The 15,581-nt window shown below is 47.8% G+C and overlaps 2 non-coding genes across 2 annotated transcripts; both read right to left on the minus strand.

Moving 5' to 3' along the window:
* Positions 1 to 9,238: 9,238 nt before the first annotated feature.
* TRNAY-GUA (transfer RNA tyrosine (anticodon GUA)) lies at positions 9,239 to 9,311 on the minus strand. The gene has a single exon. It is a non-coding gene; the product is annotated as a tRNA-Tyr (tRNA).
* A 3,014-nt stretch (positions 9,312 to 12,325) lies between these two features.
* Positions 12,326 to 12,398, minus strand: TRNAY-GUA (transfer RNA tyrosine (anticodon GUA)). The gene has a single exon. It is a non-coding gene; the product is annotated as a tRNA-Tyr (tRNA).
* Between the last annotated feature and the right edge of the window lie 3,183 nt (positions 12,399 to 15,581).

A 15,581-nucleotide genomic window follows, 5' to 3' on the forward strand; every position in this document is an offset into this window, starting at 1 on the left:
CCGGGAGCGGTGTTGCGAGGTCTCAGATTTAGCGTAAAAAGTCATAGCTTTTCCACAATACCTGACAACCATTTAATTTCTGAGCTTCCGTGGCTCAATGGTTAGCGCGTTCGGCTGTTAACCAATAGGTTGGTGGTTCGAGCCCACCCGGGAGAGGTGTTGTGGGATCTCAAATGTCACGTATAAAGCCATAGTTTTTCCACAATACCTGACGACCATATAATTTTTGGGCTTCCGTGGCGCAATGGTTAGCGCGCTCAGCTGTTATTCAAAAGGTTGGTGATTCGAGCCCACCCGGGAGCGGTGTTGTGAGGTCTCAGGTGTAGCGTAAAAAGTCATAGCTTTTCCACAATACCTGACAACCATTTAATTTCAGAGCTTCCGTGGCTCAATGGTAAGCGCGTTCGGCTGTTAACCAATAGGTTGGTGGTTCGAGCCCACCCGGGAGCGGTGTTGTGGGATCTCAAATGTCACGTATAAAGCCAAAGTTTTTCCACAATACCTGACGACCATATAATTTTTGGGCTTTCGTGGCGCAATGGTTAGCGCGCTCCGCTGTTATTCAAAAGGTTGGTGGTTCGAGCCCACCCGGGAGCGGTGTTGTGAGGTCTCAGATTTAGCGTAAAAAGTCATAGCTTTTCCACAATACCTGACAACCATTAAATTTCTGAGCTTCCGTGGCTCAATGGTTAGCGCGTTCGGCTGTTAACAAATAGGTTGGTGGTTCGAGCCCCCCCGGGAGCGGTGTTGTGGGATCTCAAATGTCACGTATAAAGCCAAAGTTTTTCCACAATACCTGACGACCAAATAATTTTTGGGCTCTTCCGTAGCGCAATGGGTAGCGCGCTCTGCTGTTATTCAAAAGGTTGGTGGTTCGAGCCCATTCGGGAGCGGTGTTGTGAGGTCTCAATTGTAACGTTTAAATTCAGAGTTTTTCCACAATACCTGACGAACATGAAATTTTTGGGCTTCCGTGGCTCAATGGTTAGCGCGTTCGGCTGTTAACCAATAGGTTGGTGGTTCGAGCCCACCCGGGAGCGGTGTTGTGGGGTCTTAGATGTAGCGTAAAAAGTCACAACTTTTCCACAATACGTGACAACCATTTAGTTTCTGAGCTTCCGTGGTTCAATGGTTAGCGCGTTCGGCTGTTAACCAATAGGTTGGTGGTTCGAGCCCACCCGGGAGAGGTGTTGTGGGATCTCAAATGTCACGTATAAAGCGAAAGTTTTTCCACAATATCTGACGACCATATAATTTTTGGGCTTCCGTGGCGCAATGGTTAGCGCGCTCAGCTGTTATTCAAAAGGTTGGTGGTTCGAGCCCACCCGGGAGCGGTGTTGCGAGGTCTCAGATTTAGCGTAAAAAGTCATAGCTTTTCCACAATACCTGACAACCATTTAATTTCTGAGCTTCCGTGGCTCAATGGTTAGCGCGTTCGGCTGTTAACCAATAGGTTGGTGGTTCGAGCCCACCCGGGAGCGGTGTTGTGGGGTCTTAGATGTAGCGTAAAAAGTCAAAACTTTTCCACAATACGTGACAACCATTTAGTTTCTGAGCTTCCGTGGCTCAATGGTTAGCGCGTTCGGCTGTTAACCAATAGGTTGGTGGTTCGAGCCCACCCGGGAGCGGTGTTGTGGGATCTCAAATGTCACGTATAAAGCGAAAGTTTTTCCACAATATCTGACGACCATATAACTTTTGGGCTTCCGTGGCGCAATGGTTACCGCGCTCAGCTGTTATTCAATAGGTTGGTGGTTCGAGCCCACCCGGGAGCGGTGTTGCGAGGTCTCAGATTTAGCGTAAAAAGTCATAGCTTTTCCACAATACCTGACAACCATTTAATTTCTGAGCTTCCGTGGCTCAATGGTTAGCGCGTTCGGCTGTTAACCAAAAGGTTGGTGGTTCGAGCCCACCCGGGAGCGGTGTTGTGGGGTCTTAGATGTAGCGTAAAAAGTCAAAACTTTTCCACAGTACGTGACAACCATTTAGTTTCTGAGCTTCCGTGGCTCAATGGTTAGCGCGTTCGGCTGTTAACCAATAGGTTGGTGGTTCGAGCCCACCCGGGAGCGGTGTTGTGGGGTCTCAAATGTCACGAATAAAGCGAAAGTTTTTCCACAATATCTGACGACCATATAATTTTTGGGCTTCCGTGGCGCAATGGTTAGCGCGCTCAGCTGTTATTCAAAAGGTTGGTGGTTCGAGCCCACCCGGGAGCGGTGTTGCGAGGTCTCAGATTTAGCGTAAAAAGTCATAGCTTTTCCACAATACCTGACAACCATTTAATTTCTGAGCTTCCGTGGCTCAATGGTTAGCGCGTTCGGCTGTTAACCAATAGGTTGGTGGTTCGAGCCCACCCGGGAGAGGTGTTGTGGGATCTCAAATGTCACGTATAAAGCCATAGTTTTTCCACAATACCTGACGACCATATAATTTTTGGGCTTCCGTGGCGCAATGGTTAGCGCGCTCAGCTGTTATTCAAAAGGTTGGTGATTCGAGCCCACCCGGGAGCGGTGTTGTGAGGTCTCAGGTGTAGCGTAAAAAGTCATAGCTTTTCCACAATACCTGACAACCATTTAATTTCAGAGCTTCCGTGGCTCAATGGTAAGCGCGTTCGGCTGTTAACCAATAGGTTGGTGGTTCGAGCCCACCCGGGAGCGGTGTTGTGGGATCTCAAATGTCACGTATAAAGCCAAAGTTTTTCCACAATACCTGACGACCATATAATTTTTGGGCTTTCGTGGCGCAATGGTTAGCGCGCTCCGCTGTTATTCAAAAGGTTGGTGGTTCGAGCCCACCCGGGAGCGGTGTTGTGAGGTCTCAGATTTAGCGTAAAAAGTCATAGCTTTTCCACAATACCTGACAACCATTAAATTTCTGAGCTTCCGTGGCTCAATGGTTAGCGCGTTCGGCTGTTAACAAATAGGTTGGTGGTTCGAGCCCCCCCGGGAGCGGTGTTGTGGGATCTCAAATGTCACGTATAAAGCCAAAGTTTTTCCACAATACCTGACGACCAAATAATTTTTGGGCTCTTCCGTAGCGCAATGGGTAGCGCGCTCTGCTGTTATTCAAAAGGTTGGTGGTTCGAGCCCATTCGGGAGCGGTGTTGTGAGGTCTCAATTGTAACGTTTAAATTCAGAGTTTTTCCACAATACCTGACGAACATGAAATTTTTGGGCTTCCGTGGCTCAATGGTTAGCGCGTTCGGCTGTTAACCAATAGGTTGGTGGTTCGAGCCCACCCGGGAGCGGTGTTGTGGGGTCTTAGATGTAGCGTAAAAAGTCACAACTTTTCCACAATACGTGACAACCATTTAGTTTCTGAGCTTCCGTGGTTCAATGGTTAGCGCGTTCGGCTGTTAACCAATAGGTTGGTGGTTCGAGCCCACCCGGGAGAGGTGTTGTGGGATCTCAAATGTCACGTATAAAGCCATAGTTTTTCCACAATACCTGACGACCATATAATTTTTGGGCTTCCGTGGCGCAATGGTTAACGCACTCAGCTGTTATTCAAAAGGTTGGTGATTCGAGCCCACCCGGGAGCGGTGTTGTGAGGTCTCAGGTGTAGCGTAAAAAGTCATAGCTTTTCCACAATACCTGACAACCATTTAATTTCAGAGCTTCCGTGGCTCAATGGTAAGCGCGTTCGGCTGTTAACCAATAGGTTGGTGGTTCGAGCCCACCCGGGAGCGGTGTTGTGGGATCTCAAATGTCACGTATAAGGCCAAAGTTTTTCCACAATACCTGACGACCATATAATTTTTGGGCTTCCGTGGCGCAATGGTTAGCGCGCTCCGCTGTTATTCAAAAGGTTGGTGGTTCGAGCCCACCCGGGAGCGGTGTTGTGAGGTCTCAGATTTAGCGTAAAAAGTCATAGCTTTTCCACAATACCTGACAACCATTAAATTTCTGAGCTTCCGTGGCTCAATGGTTAGCGCGTTCGGCTGTTAACCAATAGGTTGGTGGTTCGAGCCCACCCGGGAGCGGTGTTGTGGGATCTCAAATGTCACGTATAAAGCCAAAGTTTTTTCACAATACCTGACGACCAAATAATTTTTGGGCTTCCGTTGCGCAATGGGTAGCGCGCTCTGCTGTTATTCAAAAGGTTGGTGGTTCGAGCCCATTCGGGAGCGGTGTTGTGAGGTCTCAATTGTAACGTTTAAATTCAGAGTTTTTCCACAATACCTGACGAACATGAAATTTTTGGGCTTCCGTGGCTCAATGGTTAGCGCGTTCGGCTGTTAACCAATAGGTTGGTGGTTCGAGCCCACCCGGGAGCGGTGTTGTGGGGTCTTAGATGTAGCGTAAAAAGTCAAAACTTTTCCACAATACGTGACAACCATTTAGTTTCTGAGCTTCCGTGGCTCAATGGTTAGCGCGTTCGGCTGTTAACCAATAGGTTGGTGGTTCGAGCCCACCCGGGAGAGGTGTTGTGGGATCTCAAATGTCACGTATAAAGCCATAGTTTTTCCACAATACCTGACGACCATATAATTTTTGGGCTTCCGTGGCGCAATGGTTAGCACGCTCAGCTGTTATTCAAAAGGTTGGTGATTCGAGCCCACCCGGGAGCGGTGTTGAGAGGTCTCAGGTGTAGCGTAAAAAGTCATAGCTTTTCCACAATACCTGACAACCCTTTAATTTCTGAGCTTCCGTGGCTCAATGGTTAGCGCGTTCGGCTGTTAACCAATAGGTTGGTGGTTCGAGCCCACCCGGGAGCGGTGTTGTGGGATCTCAAATGTCACGTATAAAGCCAAAGTTTTTCCACAATACCTGACGACCATATAATTTTTGGGCTTCCGTGGCGCAATGGTTAGCGCGCTCAGCTGTTATTCAAAAGGTTGGTGATTCGAGCCCACCCGGGAGCGGTGTTGTGAGGTCTCAGGTGTAGCGTAAAAAGTCATAGCTTTTCCACAATACCTGACAACCATTTAATTTCTGAGCTTCCGTGGCTCAATGGTTAGCGCGTTCGGCTGTTAACCAATAGGTTGGTGGTTCGAGCCCACCCTGGAGCGGTGTTGTGGGATCTCAAATGTCACGTATAAAGCCAAAGTTTTTCCACAATACCTGACGACCATATAATTTTTGGGCTTCCGTGGCTCAATGTTTAGCGCGTTCGGCTGATAACCAATAGGTTGGTGGTTCGAGCCCACACGGGAGCGGTGTTGTGGGATCTCAAATGTCACGTATAAAGCCAAAGTTTTTCCACAATACCTGACGACCATATAATTTTTGGGCTTCCGTGGCGCAATGGTTAGCGCGTTCAGCTGTTATTCAAAAGGTTGGTGATTCTAGCCCACCCGGGAGCGGTGTTGTAAGTCTCAGGTGTAGCGTAAAAAGTCATAGCTTTTCCACAATACATGACAACCATTTAATTTCTGAGCTTCCGTGGCTCAGTGGTTAGCGCGTTCGGCTGTTAACCAATAGGTTGGTGGTTCGAGCCCACCCGGGAGCGGTGTTGTTTGATCTCAAATGTCAAGTATAAGGCCAAAGTTTTTCCACAATACCTGACGACCATATAATTTTTGGGCTTCCGTGGTGCAATGGTTAGCGCGCTCCGCTGTTATTCAAAAGGTTGGTGGTTCGAGCCCACCCGGGAGCGGTGTTGTGAGGTCTCAGATTAAGCGTAAAAAGTCATAGCTTTTCCACAATACCTGACAACCATTTAATTTCTGAGCTTCCGTGGCTCAATGGTTAGCGCGTTCGGCTGTTAACCAATAGGTTGGTGGTTCGAGCCCACCCGGGAGCGGTGTTGTGGGATCTCAAATGTCACGTATAAAGCCAAAGTTTTTCCACAATACCTGACGACCATATAATTTTTGAGCTTCCGTGGCGCAATGGTTAGCGCGCTCCGCTGCTATTCAAAAGGTTGGTGGTTCGAGCCCACCCGGGAGCGGTGTTGTGAGGTCTCAGATTTAGCGTAAAAAGTCATAGCTTTTCCACAATACCTGACAACCATTTAATTTCTGAGCTTCCGTGGCTCAATGGTTAGCGCGTTCGGCTGTTAACGAATAGGTTGGTGGTTCGAGCCAACCCGGGAGCGGTGTTGTGGGATCTCAAATGTCACGTATAAAGCCAAAGATTTTCCACAATACCTGACGACCATATAATTTTTGGGCTTCCGTGGCGCAATGGTTAGCGCGCTCCGCTGTTATTCAAAAGGTTGGTGGTTCGAGCCAACAACCTTTCGGTTAACAGCCGAACGCGCTAACCATTGAGCCACGGAAACTCAGAAATTAAATGATCGGCAGGTATTGTGGAAAAACTTTGACTTTTTATGTTACATCTGAGACCTCACAACACCGCTCCCGTATGGGCTCGAACCAACAACCTTTCGGTTAACAGCCGAACGCGCTAACTATTGCGCCACGGAAGCCCAAAAATTAAATGGTCTTCAGGTACTATGGAAAAACTTTGACTTTTTACGTTATTTATCACAAAACACACCAACGTTCCCGGGTGGGCTCGAACTAGCAATCTTTCGGTTAACAGCCGAACGCGCTAACCATTGTGCCACGGAAGTTTAGAAAATTGATTGTCGTCAGGTATTGTAGAAAAACTTTGACTTTTTACGTTACATCTGAGACAACACGACACCGCTCCCGGGTGGGCTCGAACCACCAACCTTTTGATAAACAGCTGAACGCGCTAACCATTGCGCCACGGAAGCCCAAAAATTAAATGGTCGTCAGGTATTATGGAAAAACTTTGACTTTTTACGTTATTTATACCAAAACACACCAACGTTCCCGGGTGGGCTCGAACTAGCAATCTTTCGGTTAACAGCCGAACGCGCTAACCATTGTGCCACGGAAGTTTTGAAAATAAATTGTCGTCAGTATTGTAGAAAAACTTTGACTTTTTATGTTACATCTGAGGCCTTGCAACTCCGCTCCCGGGTGGGCTCGAACCACCAACCTTTCGGTTAACAGCCGAACGCGCTAACCATTGAGCCACGGAAACTCAGAAATTAAATGATCGGCAGGTATTGTGGAAAAACTTTGACTTTTTATGTTACTTCTGAGACCTCATAACTCCGCTCCCGGTTGGGCTCGAACCACCAACCTTTTGATTAACAGCTGAACGCGCTAACTATTGCGCCACGAAAGCCCAAAAATTAAATGGTCTTCAGGTATTATGGAAAAACTTTGACTTTTTACGTTATTTATCACAAAACACACCAACGTTCCCGGGTGGGCTCGAACTAGCAATCTTTCGGTTAACAGCCGAACGCGCTAACCATTGTGCCACGGAAGTTTAGAAAATAGATTGTCGTCAGGTAGTGTAGAAAAACTTTGACTTTTTACGCTACATCTGAGACAACACAACACCGCTCCCGGGTGGGCTCGAACCACCAACCTTTTGATTAACAGCTGAACGCGCTAACCATTGCGCCACGGAAGCCCAAAAATTAAATGGTCGTCAGGTATTATGGAAAAACTTTGACTTTTTGCGTTACATTTGAGACTTCACAACACCTCTCCCGGGTGGGCTCGAACCACCAACCTTTTGAATAACAGCGGAGCGCGCTAACCATTGCGCCACGGAAGCCCAAAAACTATTTGCTCGTCCGGTATTGTGGAAAAACTTTGGCTTTATACGTGACATTTGAGATCCCACAACACCGCTCCCGGGTGGGCTCGAACCACCAACCCATTGGTTAACAGCCGAACGCGCTAACCATTGAGCCACGGAAGCCCAAAAATTATTTGGTCGTCAGGTATTGTGGAAAAACTTTGGCTTTATACGTGACATTTGAGATCCCACAACACCGCTCCCGGGTGGGCTCGAACCACCAACCTACTGGTTAACAGCCGAACGCGCTAACCATTGAGCCACGGAAGCTCAGAAACTAAATGGTTGTCACGTATTGTGGAAAAGTTTTGACTTTTTACGCTACATCTAAGACCCCACAACACCGCTCCCGGGTGGGCTCGAACCACCAACCTATTGGTTAACAGCCGAACGCGCTAACCATTGAGCCACGGAAGCTCAGAAGTTAAATTTTTGTCACGTATTGTGGAAAAGTTTTGACTTTTTACGCTACATCTAAGACCCCACAAAACTTCTCCCGGGTGGGCTCTAACCACCAACCTTTCGGTTAACAGCTGGACGCGCTAACTATTGTGCCACGGAAGCCCAAAAATTACATGTTCGTCAGGTATTGTGGAAAAACTCTGAATTTAAACGTTACATTTGAAACCTCACAACACCGCTCCCGAATGGGCTCGATCCACCAACCTTTTGAATAACAGCTGAGCGCGCTAACCATTGCGCCACGGAAGCCCAAAAATTATTTGGTCGTCAGGTATTGTGGAAAAACTTTGGCTTTATACGTGACATTTGAGATCCCACAACACCGCTCCCGGGTGGGCTCGAACCACCAACCTATTGGTTAACAGCCGAACGCGCTAACCATTGAGCCACGGAAGCTCAGAAATTAAATGGTTGTCAGGTATTGAGGAAAAGCTATGACTTTTTACGCTAAATCTGAGACCTCACAACACCGCTCCCGGGTGGGCTCGAACCACCAACCTTTTGAATAACAGCGGAGTGCGCTAACCATTGCGCCACCGAAGCCCAAAAAGTATATGGTCGTCAGGTATTGTGGAAAAACTTTGGCTTTATACGTGACATTTGAGATCCCACAACACCGCTTCCGGGTGGGCTCGAACCACCAACCTATTGGTTAACAGCCGAACGCGCTAACCATTGAGCCACGGAAGCTCAGAAATTAAATGGTTGTCAGGTATTGTGGAAAAGCTATGACTTTTTACGCTACACCTGAGACCTCACAACACCGCTCCCGGGTGGGCTCGAATCACCAACCTTTTGAATAACAGCTGAGCGCGCTAACCATTTCGCCACGGAAGCCCAAAAATTATATGGTCGTCAGGTATTGTGGAAAAACTCTGAATTTAAACGTTACATTTGAGACCTCACAACACCGCTCCCGAATGGGCTCGAACCACCAACCTATTGGTTAACAGCCGAACGCGCTAACCATTGAGCCACGGAAGCTCAGAAATTAAATCTTTGTCACGTATTGTGGAAAAGTTTTGACTTTTTACGCTACATCTAAGACCCCACAAAACTTCTCCCGGGTGGGCTCTAACCACCACCCTTTCGGTTAACAGCTGAACGCGCTAACTATTGTGCCACGGAAGCTCAGAAACTAAATGGTTGTCACGTATTTTAGAAAAGTTTTGACTTTTTACGCTACATTAAAGACCCCACAACACCGCTCCCGGGTGGGCTCGAACCACCAACCTATTGGTTTACAGCCGAACGCGCTAACCATTGAGCCACGGAAGCTCAGAAATTAAATGGTTGTCAGGTATTGTGGAAAAGCTATGACTTTTTACGCTAAATCTGAGACCTCGCAACACCGCTCCCGGGTGGGCTCGAACCACCAACCTTTTGAATAACAGCTGAGCGCGCTAACCATTACCCCACGGAAGCCCAAAAATTATATGGTCGTCAGGTATTGTGGAAAAACTTTCGCTTTATACGTGACATTTGAGATCCCACAACATCGCTCCCGGGTGGGCTCGAACCACCAACCTATTGGTTAACAGCCGAACGCGCTAACCATTGAGCCACGGAAGCTCAGAAATTAAATCTTTGTCACGTATTGTGGAAAAGTTTTGACTTTTTACGCTACATCTAAGACCCCACAAAACTTCTCCCGGGTGGGCTCTAACCACCACCCTTTCGGTTAACAGCTGAACGCGCTAACTATTGTGCCACGGAAGCCCAAAAATTACATGTTCGTCAGGTATTGTGGAAAAACTTTGGCTTTATACGTGACATTTGAGATCCCACAACACCGCTCCCGGGTGGGCTCGAACCACCAACCTATTGGTTAACAGCCGAACGCGCTAACCATTGAGCCACGGAAGCTCAGAAATTAAATGGTTGTCAGGTTTTGTGGAAAAGCTATGACTTTTTACGCTACACCTGAGACCTCACAACACCGCTCCCGAATGGGCTCGATCCACCAACCTTTTGAATAACAGCTGAGCGCGCTAACCATTGCGCCACGGAAGCCCAAAAATTATTTGGTCGTCAGGTATTGTGGAAAAACTTTGGCTTTATACGTGACATTTGAGATCCCACAACACCGCTCCCGGGTGGGCTCGAACCACCAACCTATTGGTTAACAGCCGAACGCGCTAACCATTGAGCCACGGAAGCTCAGAAATTAAATGGTTGTCAGGTATTGAGGAAAAGCTATGACTTTTTACGCTAAATCTGAGACCTCACAACACCGCTCCCGGGTGGGCTCGAACCACCAACCTTTAGCATAACAGCTGAGCGCGCTAACCATTGCGCCACGGAAGCCCAAAAATTATATGGTCGTCAGGTATTGTGGAAAAACTATGGCTTTATACGTGACATTTGAGATCCCACAACACCACTCCCGGGTGGGCTCGAACCACCAACCTATTGGTTAACAGCCGAACGCGTTAACCATTGAGCCACGGAAGCTCAGAAACTAAATGGTTGTCACGTATTGTGGAAAAGTTTTGACTTTTTACGCTCCATCTAAGACCCCACAACACCGCTCCCGGGTGGGCTCGAACCACCAACCTATTGGTTAACAGCCGATCGCGCTAACCATTGAGCCACGGACGCTCAGAAATTAAATTTTTGTCACGTATTGTGGAAAAGTTTTGACTTTTTACGCTACATCTAAGACCCCACAAAACTTCTCCCGGGTGGGCTCTAACCACCAACCTTTCGGTTAACAGCTGGACGCGCTAACTATTGTGCCACGGAAGCCCAAAAATTATATGTTCGTCAGGTATTGTGGAAAAACTCTGAATTTAAACGTTACATTTGAAACCTCACAACACCGCTCCCGAATGGGCTCGAACCACCAACCTTTTGAATAACAGCGGAGCGCGCTAACCATTGCGCCACGGAAGCCCAAAAAGTATATGGTCGTCAGGTATTGTGGAAAAACTTTGGCTTTATACGTGACCTTTGAGATCCCACAACACCGCTCCCGGATGGGCTCGAACCACCAACCTATTGGTTAACAGCCGAACGCGCTAACCATTGAGCCACGGAAGCTCAGAAATTAAATGGTTGTCAGGTATTGTGGAAAAGCTATGACTTTTTACGCTACACCTGAGACCTCACAACACCGCTCCCGGGTGGGCTCGAATCACCAACCTTTTGAATAACAGCGGAGCGCGCTAACCATTGCGCCACCGAAGCCCAAAAATTATATGGTCGTCAGGTATTGTGGAAAAACTCTGAATTTAAACGTTACATTTGAGACCTCACAACACCGCTCCCGAATGGGCTCGAACCACCAACCTATTGGTTAACAGCCGAACGCGCTAACCATTGAGCCACGGAAGCTCAGAAACTAAATGGTTGTCACGTATTTTAGAAAAGTTTTGACTTTTTACGCTACATCAAAGACCCCACAACACCGCTCCCGGGTGGGCTCGAACCACCAACCTATTGGTTAACAGCCGAACGCGCTAACCATTGAGCCACGGAAGCTCAGAAATTAAATGGTTGTCAGGTTTTGTGGAAAAGCTATGACTTTTTACGCTACACCTGAGACCTCACAACACCGCTCCCGGGTGGGCTCGAATCACCAACCTTTTGAATAACAGCTGAGCGCGCTAACCTTTGCGCCACGGAAGCCCAAAAATTATATGGTCGTCAGGTATTGTGGAAAAACTCTGAATTTAAACGTTACATTTGAGACCTCACAACACCGCTCCCGAATGGGCTCGAACCACCAACCTTTTGAATAACAGCGGAGTGCGCTAACCATTGCGCCACCGAAGCCCAAAAAGTATATGGTCGTCAGGTATTGTGGAAAAACTTTGGCTTTATACGTGACATTTGAGATCCCACAACACCGCTTCCGGGTGGGCTCGAACCACCAACCTATTGGTTAACAGCCGAACGCGCTAACCATTGAGCCACGGAAGCTCAGAAATTAAATGGTTGTCAGGTATTGTGGAAAAGCTATGACTTTTTACGCTACACCTGAGACCTCACAACACCGCTCCCGGGTGGGCTCGAATCACCAACCTTTTGAATAACAGCTGAGCGCGCTAACCATTTCGCCACGGAAGCCCAAAAATTATATGGTCGTCAGGTATTGTGGAAAAACTCTGAATTTAAACGTTACATTTGAGACCTCACAACACCGCTCCCGAATGGGCTCGAACCACCAACCTATTGGTTAACAGCCGAACGCGCTAACCATTGAGCCACGGAAGCTCAGAAACTAAATGGTTGTCACGTATTTTAGAAAAGTTTTGACTTTTTACGCTACATCAAAGACCCCACAACACCGCTCCCGGGTGGGCTCGAACCACCAACCTATTGGTTTACAGCCGAACGCGCTAACCATTGAGCCACGGAAGCTCAGAAATTAAATGGTTGTCAGGTATTGTGGAAAAGCTATGACTTTTTACGCTAAATCTGAGACCTCGCAACACCGCTCCCGGGTGGGCTCGAACCACCAACCTTTTGAATAACAGCTGAGCGCGCTAACCATTACCCCACGGAAGCCCAAAAATTATATGGTCGTCAGGTATTGTGGAAAAACTTTCGCTTTATACGTGACATTTGAGATCCCACAACATCGCTCCCGGGTGGGCTCGAACCACCAACCTATTGGTTAACAGCCGAACGCGCTAACCATTGAGCCACGGAAGCTCAGAAATTAAATCTTTGTCACGTATTGTGGAAAAGTTTTGACTTTTTACGCTACATCTAAGACCCCACAAAACTTCTCCCGGGTGGGCTCTAACCACCACCCTTTCGGTTAACAGCTGAACGCGCTAACTATTGTGCCACGGAAGCCCAAAAATTACATGTTCGTCAGGTATTGTGGAAAAACTTTGGCTTTATACGTGACATTTGAGATCCCACAACACCGCTCCCGGGTGGGCTCGAACCACCAACCTATTGGTTAACAGCCGAACGCGCTAACCATTGAGCCACGGAAGCTCAGAAATTAAATGGTTGTCAGGTTTTGTGGAAAAGCTATGACTTTTTACGCTACACCTGAGACCTCACAACACCGCTCCCGAATGGGCTCGATCCACCAACCTTTTGAATAACAGCTGAGCGCGCTAACCATTGCGCCACGGAAGCCCAAAAATTATTTGGTCGTCAGGTATTGTGGAAAAACTTTGGCTTTATACGTGACATTTGAGATCCCACAACACCGCTCCCGGGTGGGCTCGAACCACCAACCTATTGGTTAACAGCCGAACGCGCTAACCATTGAGCCACGGAAGCTCAGAAATTAAATGGTTGTCAGGTATTGAGGAAAAGCTATGACTTTTTACGCTAAATCTGAGACCTCACAACACCGCTCCCGGGTGGGCTCGAACCACCAACCTTTAGCATAACAGCTGAGCGCGCTAACCATTGCGCCACGGAAGCCCAAAAATTATATGGTCGTCAGGTATTGTGGAAAAACTATGGCTTTATACGTGACATTTGAGATCCCACAACACCACTCCCGGGTGGGCTCGAACCACCAACCTATTGGTTAACAGCCGAACGCGTTAACCATTGAGCCACGGAAGCTCAGAAACTAAATGGTTGTCACGTATTGTGGAAAAGTTTTGACTTTTTACGCTCCATCTAAGACCCCACAACACCGCTCCCGGGTGGGCTCGAACCACCAACCTATTGGTTAACAGCCGATCGCGCTAACCATTGAGCCACGGACGCTCAGAAATTAAATTTTTGTCACGTATTGTGGAAAAGTTTTGACTTTTTACGCTACATCTAAGACCCCACAAAACTTCTCCCGGGTGGGCTCTAACCACCAACCTTTCGGTTAACAGCTGGACGCGCTAACTATTGTGCCACGGAAGCCCAAAAATTATATGTTCGTCAGGTATTGTGGAAAAACTCTGAATTTAAACGTTACATTTGAAACCTCACAACACCGCTCCCGAATGGGCTCGAACCACCAACCTTTTGAATAACAGCGGAGCGCGCTAACCATTGCGCCACGGAAGCCCAAAAAGTATATGGTCGTCAGGTATTGTGGAAAAACTTTGGCTTTATACGTGACCTTTGAGATCCCACAACACCGCTCCCGGATGGGCTCGAACCACCAACCTATTGGTTAACAGCCGAACGCGCTAACCATTGAGCCACGGAAGCTCAGAAATTAAATGGTTGTCAGGTATTGTGGAAAAGCTATGACTTTTTACGCTACACCTGAGACCTCACAACACCGCTCCCGGGTGGGCTCGAATCACCAACCTTTTGAATAACAGCGGAGCGCGCTAACCATTGCGCCACCGAAGCCCAAAAATTATATGGTCGTCAGGTATTGTGGAAAAACTCTGAATTTAAACGTTACATTTGAGACCTCACAACACCGCTCCCGAATGGGCTCGAACCACCAACCTATTGGTTAACAGCCGAACGCGCTAACCATTGAGCCACGGAAGCTCAGAAACTAAATGGTTGTCACGTATTTTAGAAACGTTTTGACTTTTTACGCTACATCAAAGACCCCACAACACCGCTCCCGGGTGGGCTCGAACCACCAACCTATTGGTTAACAGCCGAACGCGCTAACCATTGAGCCACGGAAGCTCAGAAATTAAATGGTTGTCAGGTTTTGTGGAAAAGCTATGACTTTTTACGCTACACCTGAGACCTCACAACACCGCTCCCGGGTGGGCTCGAATCACCAACCTTTTGAATAACAGCTGAGCGCGCTAACCTTTGCGCCACGGAAGCCCAAAAATTATATGGTCGTCAGGTATTGTGGAAAAACTCTGAATTTAAACGTTACATTTGAGACCTCACAACACCGCTCCCGAATGGGCTCGAACCACCAACCTTTTGAATAACAGCGGAGCGCGCTAACCATTGCGCCACGGAATCCCAAAAATTATTTGGTCGTCAGGTATTGTGGAAAAACTTTGGCTTTATACGTGACATTTGAGATCCCACAACTCCGCTCCCGGGTGGGCTCGAACCACCAACCTATTGGTTAACAGCCGAACGCGCTAACCATTGAGCCACGGAAGCTCAGAAATTAAATGGTTGTCAGGTATTGTGGAAAAGCTATGACTTTTTACGCTAAATCTGAGACCTCACAACACCGCTCCCGGGTGGTCTCGAACCACCAACCTTTTGAATAACAGCGGAGCGCGCTAACCATTGCTCTACGGAAGCCCAAAAATTATATGGTCGTCAGGTATTGTGGAAAAACTTTGCCTTTATACGTGACATTTGAGATCCCACAACACCGCTCCCGGGTGGGCTCGAACCACCAACCTATTGGTTAACAGCCGAACGCGCTAACCATTGAGCCACGGAAGCTCAGAAATTAAATGGTTGTCAGTTATTGTGGAAAAGCTATGACTTTTTACGCTAAATCTGAGATCTCGCAACACCGCTCCCGGGTGGGCTCGAACCACCAACCTTTTGAATAACAGCTGAGAGCGCTAACCATTGCGCCACGGAAGCCTAAACATTATATGGTCGTCAGGTATTGTAGAAAAACTTTGGCTTTATACGTGGCATTTGAGATCCCACAACACCGCTCCCGGGTGAGCTCTAACC

The sequence above is a fragment of the Phalangium opilio genome, unplaced genomic scaffold (assembly GCF_054372755.1).
Source record: "Phalangium opilio isolate 3A_F unplaced genomic scaffold, DU_Popi_V2 ptg000329l_1, whole genome shotgun sequence".
In the NCBI taxonomy this organism is placed as follows: Eukaryota; Metazoa; Arthropoda; class Arachnida; order Opiliones; family Phalangiidae; genus Phalangium; species Phalangium opilio.